At 46.9% G+C, this 8,806-nt stretch overlaps 1 pseudogene; it reads right to left on the reverse strand.

The window, feature by feature from the left end:
* Nucleotides 1-227: 227 nt before the first annotated feature.
* LOC115315970 lies at nucleotides 228-1,705 on the reverse strand (annotated as a pseudogene).
* Nucleotides 1,706-8,806: the final 7,101 nt, after the last annotated feature.

The raw sequence follows: 8,806 nt of genomic DNA on the forward strand, positions 1-8,806 counted from the left end.
CCTCTCAAAGCACTCTCCTGGGTGCAGGCCGGGGTTCTTGGAGCATATCTTGCAGAAAAACACTGTTTCCCTTCGGCCACCTTTTGTCTTGCGATCACTACAGACAGCGCAGTCCTTGCTGCCACGTCCGTCTAGTTTGTAAATAAAGTGTGGCTTTCCATCCAGTCTTTCCTCGGTATCCGACTGGGATGCCGGACCTCTCTTTTTGGGTCGAACTCGTCGGTCTCCTACGAGCTGGTCAATGAGGTTCCGACGGTAGCGGAGGTGGCGAGGCGTCTTTTGTCCCCATGCGCGGCCTGCTCCATCTTCATCAAAAGAAAGCTATTAACTATGGACACCTCCAAAATCCAAAAGAACAGCTTCCTCCACCATTTGATGGATTTTCTTGTGAAGCTGCAGCTCGCAATGTAGTGGTCAGCCCTGTCGACTGCCCCCATGTTCTCAGTGTAGTCGCAGATGACAATAGGCTTGTCCAGCGTGAGGGTTCGGCCTCGTGCTTGCCTTTTCACTTGCTTCATGGCGGGATTGTGAGCGGAGCTCACTACAGTGATTTGGCGCTTGTCGTGCCATGCAAGTACCATGTAGGAGTTTCCCTGCCGATAGGCAGCCACATCGCCTTTCTTCATTTTTTTCTTTAGTTGTTGCGGCATGTTCTTCCTGCTCGTCATGGCAGTCCCGGTTAGCACCACATCCTGGGCAAGACACTCCTCTGCGAGCTGCAACGACGTGTAGAATCGGTCCGTGTACATGTGATAGCCACTTCCTCCAGAGGCGTGCATGGCTTTCTCAAGGAGGTGTAGGACAATCCGGCAGGTGAATGGCAGATCCGGGCGGCAGAGGTTCTCTGTGGTGGTGCTGCTGTAGTATGGTTCAAACGCCGACACGTAACCGGTCGCGCAGTCGGCCAGTACGTGTACCCTGAGGCCCCACTTTGTCGGCTTCTGGGGGTTATGTCACTTGAAGGATATACGACCCTTGAAACCGACAGTGCTCTCGTCCATGCAGATCTTTGGTCCAGCCTTGAAATGCCAATTTATGTCGATGTACTTCGCAACGTTTCTGACCTTGCTGCCGCGTGTTGGTCGGGTTTGAGAACTTTGACGGTCTGTAGATACTTGCAACATCCAGAAGATTTGTAGAAATCTTGTACGAGAGAAGACCGATGGAAAGAATGGCATCTTGTTCAGGATGTCCAGTGAGAAGTATTCCTTGATGTCGGGCTTTGGGTTCAGTGCCATGTTCATCCGCACACCAAGAAAGGCTTTGAATTCAGGCACTGTGACATCTTCCTAGCTTTTCCACACGGACTGTTCCGGAAGGGGCTGAGGGTTTGCAATTTTTTCCCATGTACACCTGTTGGTTTCTCCATCAGTTCGTCCGTGAAAAACAGCTGAAAGTAGTCCAGTTCAGAGTGGAGATTCGAGATGTGTGCCTGTGCCCCTGGACTGCTGACAGTGAATGGAAGAGCAGAAAAATCGGAAAGGTCTCGAGTGTAAGGCCTCCAGGAAGGTCCACGTGGTGGAGCGTCTCCACAATTGCCATCTCCTGCCGCGTCTTCTTCCTCATCGGTAAGCTCGCTGTCAGTAGAGCTCATTTCATCTTCTGAAGGAGGAATATAGTTCTCTTCTTCACTGAAATCATCTTCGCTCTCAGCGAATTCGCGCGAAGAGTTTCCGTAAAAAGTGCACGGAGAAAAGGAAGCCATACAGTCTTGTCAACGCGCGGAGCGCGGGCGTTCATCGCGTCCACCCAAACGTCGTGTTTTCCTTTCCGTCGACGTTCTTTTTTTGTGTAACACAATTATATATATGCTGCAGTTACGTGTTCTACTCGCTGACAGCCTCCCCGAATTTCCTCGATTTTTCGTTCCGACTTCCGCCGCTTGGCATCGGGCGCTCGCGCGTGTGCAGAACGCTTCTCGGAGAAGGTCCATTAGAGGGAGATGATGCGATGCGATATATAGGAGCAGTGATGGAGGAGAAATTTCGGGAACCGGTACATGTGGAAGATAGAAGAACCGAGGGAAGTAGCAGTCCAGCTTGTGACATCGCGGATTTTGGACAAAGAGAATGGGAAAAGGCGGAACGAAGAGTCCCTAGTGGCACGTCGACAGGTACAGATGGGATCCCAATCAAGCTGGTGAAGAATTTGGGTCCTAAATCTAAGGCAAAACTAAGGGAGGTAGTGAGCACTACGATAGCAAAAGGAAATATTCCAGATGAATGGAGGCTTAGTAGGATGAGTACGATATATAAGGGAAAGGGAGATAATTCTGATATTAGGAATTATCGCCCCATAACCGTGACACCAGTTATTTACAGGTTGGTAATGCAGATTATAAAGAACAGACTGGAGGAATGGGTAGATTGCGAGGGCATACTGGGCGAGTTACAGAACGGGTTTCGGAAACAAAGAACGTTGGAGGACAATATATTTTCTCTAACACAGTGTATAGAAATAGCGCAAAAACAAAACATGGAGCTCTGGCTGGCATTTCTGGATATCAAGGGTGCCTATGACAATGTGAACCAAAGGAACCTGTGGGACATAGTGGAGAGCTTAAACCTAGATGAAGGACTAACAGTCCTATTAAGGAACATTTACAAAGATAATAAGGTGATTATAACATGGGAAGGAAAGGCGACGGGGAAAATAGAGATAAGACGAGGCCTTAAACAGGGGTGCCCGTTATCGCCTTTGCTGTTTATGTTGTATCTGAGAGGATTGGAGCATAGACTAGAGAAGAGTGGGCTTAGATTCGACCTTTCCCCACGTAGTACGAGAACGTTCTGAGAACATTTCGTGAATGTTCAAAATAACATACACAACATTCTTGGAATGTTGAAGATTTACGTAAGAACATTCTACCAACGTTGTCAGAATGTGGCGCAGGCACTTATCGCTACATTCGGGGAATGTCTTAAAAGGGATATTCTTAGAACGTTCTGAGAGCAACATAGAGCATAAACCAGGTCATTCAATCAACATTGAAACATCCTAACAAGGTTCTAAGAACGTTCTCAGTACATCCACAGAACTTCTGGAACATTCTCTGAATGTTGCATATTTACGTAAAAAATTCTATCAACGTTGTCAGAATGTGGCGCAGGCACTTTTTTGATATTTTTGAACGTTCTGAGCAAGACAGAACATTTCATCATCATTCTAACAAGGTTTTAAGAACGTTCCCAAAACAATCAAAGAACATCCTGAGGAATGTTTACAGGGATTCCACAATTATGGCTTGCTTAGCTTACAGCCCCACCGAACCGTGCTACATTTATTGATATAATAAATCTCCTCACACAGCGATCGATAATTTTTAATCGAAACATATTAGCCGCTTTTCCAGCGCATTAGCCAGAGCCTGTACTATAACGACAATTTACTCCTACTTATCAAGACGTGCTGCATCCGTAACCGATTACTCACTCCGAGCATAATACCTACGACGTCCCACACTCAAGCGGGACATACCTTCGTCAAGGTATTGAAACCGAGATGCTAAAAATCGGGTCTATTCAAAACTGCCCCTCTACATACGCAGTGAGTGCCAAGCTCATTATCAAATTTTGAAGACCATTGCATTTCTCCTACACCTTATCTCACATTCCTCGGTAGACTCGTATATGATAAAACTGATCCCTTATGCTAAGTTTCCAAAACCTCCACTTAATTTGCATATTTTTGGCAAAAGGTGGCATATAGTGGATGGTGCTTCGAAACACAGGTTGCTTGAAAGCTCCGTAAAGTTGGCTTCACCTGCGAAAATTCTAGGAATGTTCGCAAGCGAACGTTCCAAGAATGTTGCACATATGAATATTCAAAGGGGAACGTTCCGAGAACATTGTGCATACGAATGTTCGCCAACAAACGTTTCTAGAATGTTGAGCAGCTTACCTTGTAAGGAATGTTCGCATACGAACGTTCCCAGAACGTTCCGAATGGTGTTTTAACGTTCCTTCAACATTCAGAACACCTAGGGAATGTTCGCACGACATTGGATGCTACGTGGGTCGTACAGTAAGCTAGGCCAAACAATTCAGCAATCCTTACCGGGATTGATGTATGCGGATGATATTCTACTAATGGCTAACAACAGGACAAAGTTGCAGGAATTAATGAGCATCTGTGGTAAGGAAGGAGAGGAATTAGGTTTAGAGTTCAGTAGTGAAAAATCAGCAGTCATGATTTTTAACAATGATGAAGTTGAGAGGCTGGAAATACAGAATATTACAGTTGAGGGAGCTAGTAAATACAAGTATCTAGGAGTGTGGATATGTGACGGTGCAGAATATCTCAGTGAGCATATGAAAAGTATATAATAGGTAAGGGCAGGGATGGGCAAAATACATGCAGATATGCACCGAAATAAAATACAAAATACTTCGTCAAAAGTGTATTTAATTACAAATCTAATTACATTTCCAAAAAAGCATTTAAATACAAGATACAAATACGACCAAATGTATTTGGTCTCCTCCAAATACTTTTCCAAATACATTCCTCAAAATTTGCGTCAGCGACTTCAGGGCACCTGCAACAGGTTTCTGGGTATCTCATTTTAATTTCGCATGGCACACTCGAGTGTTAGTGCGGGAGGCTCTGGTAACGTAATAGAAATATAATCACAAAAAAAAATGTAATCAGCTTGAACGTAATAGGTGAAAAAAGTACAGAGCTTCAAGCAGCTCTTTTTGTCGATTACATTTTGGTATAGAGCGGGGTCTCAAACACGCGGCCCGCGGGCGACGGGCTGCGAGCCCTCGTTCCCATGCCCTAAGCGCAAGAAATGGCATGCGCTATAATGATATCATGTTGCAGATTTATTTCCGCTTAAACATAGCTCTGCTCCTATAACGTATCCACACAGTTACCATTGTGCTTTCATTTGCCTTGAGTCTTCTTTTATTCTTCCCCAAGTGTTGTCACGTTAGTCACCCGTACCACAATTTCGCTTTGGGGCTGCAAGCGCGAGCGCTTTGCTCAAGGACACACTTCGGCTGCACAAGCTCTCGCTCAGCAGAGGAATGGTCAAAGGTAAAGCTAAGAGCTTGAGATTTCTGCCTTCAGAAAAAATCGCCATTCGACTACAATTATTTTTTTAGACTGCTGCTATCAAGAATCCCCTAGAAACAAAGCACTGTCATATGAAGAGATTTCTTCCTCTATTAAAGAAATCTAGAGCTTGAATAATTCCCGAGTGAATTGGTGAACAAAAACAGCAGTGTGAATTCTCTCGTAGGAGCAGTGCCCATTTAATTATTGTTATCACATCAGGCAAGGACCCAAATTAGTCGTATAAAGAAAGCAAAACTGAATATGTCAGTACCTACACCAGGAGTTTACAAAAAAAAAAAAGCGAGAGCATGACTTTTAAGCCTCCCCCCCCCCCTAGGTTGGCCCTCGACCTTTCGGGGGATGGGGTATCTGGCCCTCGCACTCAAATCGGTTTGAGACCCCTAGACCAACAAAGAACCGAGACGACCAAGACGCGCAGCACTAGCTAGTGAATATTTTATTGTTGCAACTCGCACCAGTTACGAAAATCTGGACGAGCCGCGCATTTAGAATAGAGCACTTTGGAATTACAACAGGAATGAGGTGGCGAGAGAGATTTGGAAAGGGGTCATGGTCCCTGGCTTGACTTTTGGAAACGCAGTGCTATTCACGAAATCCGTAGTGCATGCAAGACTAGAAATAAAACAGCGCGGAGTAGGTAGGCTGGCTTTGGGGGCACATTGCAAAACGCCAAACCAGGGAGTACAAGGAGACATGGGATGGGCGTCTATTGAGAGCAGGGAAGCGGTGAGCAAGATAGAATTTGAGGATCGGTTGAGGCAAATGGATGGGGACCAATGGGCACGAAAGGTTTTTAGCTGTTTATACATGAGGAGCATAGACACAAAGTGGAGACAGCGCACCAGGAAATTAAGAGGACAGTTTTTAGGCTATAGTGGAGATACGGAAGAGCAGGTCTCAGTTAAGAAGAAAGTTAAGGCCACAGAAAGAGATCGGTGGCTAGACGGAATGCAGACAAAGACGGCTCTGGAAAGCTATATAGATTAAACAAAACAGTTATTGCCAAAAAAAGCATTTATGACAATTCTAGGGGAAGCTCATTGTTGTTTGAGGCGAGGACGGGTGTTCTGGGAACCAGAACATACAGAGCGAGGTACCAGGAAATGGATACAGTGTGCACTGCTTGTGGAGAGGAGGACGAGACTGCTGAGCACTTGATAATCTACTGTAAAGGGCTTCACCCTATGCCTACCGGAGACAACATGGATTTAATAAAGTCATTGGGTTTTAGAGACAGTGAAGGGAGGGCAGGGGCGGATCCAGACCTCCATTTTAGGGGGGGGCGGTTTCTCGGTGTAAAACGGCGGAGAAGGGGGGGAGTGTTCATTTTTTTTGTGGAGTTATCGTTTTTACTAAACTCTGATAACATAATATTGATCTTGAGAGCTTTTGTATCGGTTTACCTGTTGTGGATGAACTCTTTGAATTAAAACCTTTCGGGTGACCACGCTAGAGGTAGGTATCTAGATTCTGGACAATTGTGGTGGCACTATCCTTTCTGAAACTTGGGTTTCAGACACACACTACGTGAGCAGTCGATTTAGGGCAGCTTAAAGACATTGCCTTGGCAGACATTCTGGTTGGAGCTAGTGCTCAACTGCTGCGGCAACGGGGAGAGCGGCTTAAATCAATGAAGCAAGTACGTTGCAGACAAGCAACAAAAATGGCCCGGCGGCTTCGACGCTGCTCGCGGCGTCAAAACACTGTTGACGCAGCGAGCGAAACGAACGCTGCCAGGCAAGTTCGTCGGTTGTTCGCCGTATATTTGGAATGTCCAGAGCGCAGCACTTGCGGCATTGCCAACCCAAACTCGTGTTTTCACGTGTTCTGGATGTAACTCGAGAGAACGAAAGCGAATAATTGTTGAATATTTTTGAAAGCATGTTGCAGTTCGGCAACTATAACTTTTAAACTTAGACAAGACCTTAAACCAGCAATGGATCCTTCCAAATTATATTCAATTGCACTTCGTCTGGATATTTTCTGTATGAAAGGAACACTTGTTTCTGGGTGGTTAGCTCATTCGTCAGGGTCGAGAGGACAGGTGCAGAGATATGATGGGGCAGAACGGTTGTCCGGTCGGCGAATCTCAACTGGACTAAAGGCCGATCACGACTGCAGCATGGATGTTTGGGAGTCGGTGTTCACTCGAACGGGCACAGGCACTGTCTATTTAATTTATGTATAGTCGCATCTTTGAAAGGGCTCGTTTGCCCCAAGTCCCTAGGTAGGGAATTCGAAGCCGCAGTTGGAAACCAGCAAGCCCCGCCTCTGTTTCGTTCGATACACACATATTCGCTCCTGCAAAGCCGCGCGAAAGCTCTGCCGTCAATCCACAGAAGCCGCGTTTAACTGGAAAAGTAAAGACGGCGCAAAGGGGAGACAAGGAGTAGTTGGCGCCTTTCTTAAAATATGTCCCGCCACCCTAAGTTGAAACGGCATTGTATACAAATAAATGCCTACGGCGTCGGCTTGAGGACCCCATGTAAGCAGCCTCCAGCCTTTAGAGTGCTCCTACCGTTTATCTTTCTTTTATTAGCTTCCCGCCATGAGAAGTCGTACCGCAGGCAGTATGAAGCCCATTAGAGGAAACATCTCCCCCTTCTGGCGCTCGTCGGCTTCTTTCTGTATTCCGCGCTGCGGCGCTGATCCTCAGTGAGGGACGGAGGCGAGGACGAAAGCGGTCGTGGGGAAGTCCGGAGTGTCTTCAGGAGAAGCTCAGACCCAGACTACACTGTACCCGGAGCATTTGCTTCCTCTCTCAGTTGAGAAGAAAAGCAATTGGTCACCTGGTTGTACAAGCTGCATCCTGCGTCGATTGCTTACGTTTTTTCTTCGAGCTGACAAAGAACCCCGGCAGGGGGGGGGGGGGGGGGGGTTGCCTGGCGAGGCGCTTGGGGGGGGGGGGGGGGGGCGATCGCCCCCACCGCCCCCCCCCCCCCCCCCTTGGATCCGCCACTGAGGGAGAGTGGATTTCAAGACTGTAGGGATTACCAGGCAAAGATTAAGTGAATGGTGGCAGAAAGCGAGGGAAAACTAGGTATTTTCTTATTAACTGATGGCAAGGGGGTTTTATAGCCCCACTTTCTTTGCAGTGCGGAGTGAATATAGATTTCACATTTAAATATTCTAAGCTTAAATGGTAAAACAAAATGGCTAGGTAAAATAAGCTACCGCCCGATCCGAAGGGCTCAGCCGCATTCATCCATCCATCCATCAGCATGATTTGGCCACGCTTGACGGATTGTCGGGCTAAGTGTACTAGAATACTTGGGTAATGTTGGGACTAGAGCCACTCGATATGGCAGCGTAGCTGCCAGAGTAGCGCCACGCTTTTCCCTGTGCCGCCTCTCACCGCGATTGGTCACAAGCGGTACCATAGCAACGAGCTGAGCTGGCTCGGTTTCCGTAACAACCGAGTGACGACTCGTCACGTGACCTCTCAAGAGCCGTGATGTCATCGGTAAGATGGCAGCGCCCAGAGCTGGTGGATGCGAGTTTGTTCGGGACCCTTTGTCGTGATGTGCCGCAGCTTGTCGACGATTTAGGGCTTTTTCGTGCTTTCTGACGTAGGTATAACGTGAAGATCTGAAAGAATGATACTTTATACCCTTTCTGTGCAAGATCGCTCTGGATATTAGCACCTGTGCGACAGCATCATTAATATCGCCTTAGCGGTGCTCGGGTTTCCGGATGTGTTTGAGGATCGATAAGACATTTAGCA

This window comes from Ixodes scapularis, unplaced genomic scaffold, assembly GCF_016920785.2.
Source record: "Ixodes scapularis isolate PalLabHiFi unplaced genomic scaffold, ASM1692078v2 PGA_scaffold13__105_contigs__length_92229423, whole genome shotgun sequence".
Taxonomy (NCBI): Eukaryota; Metazoa; Arthropoda; class Arachnida; order Ixodida; family Ixodidae; genus Ixodes; species Ixodes scapularis.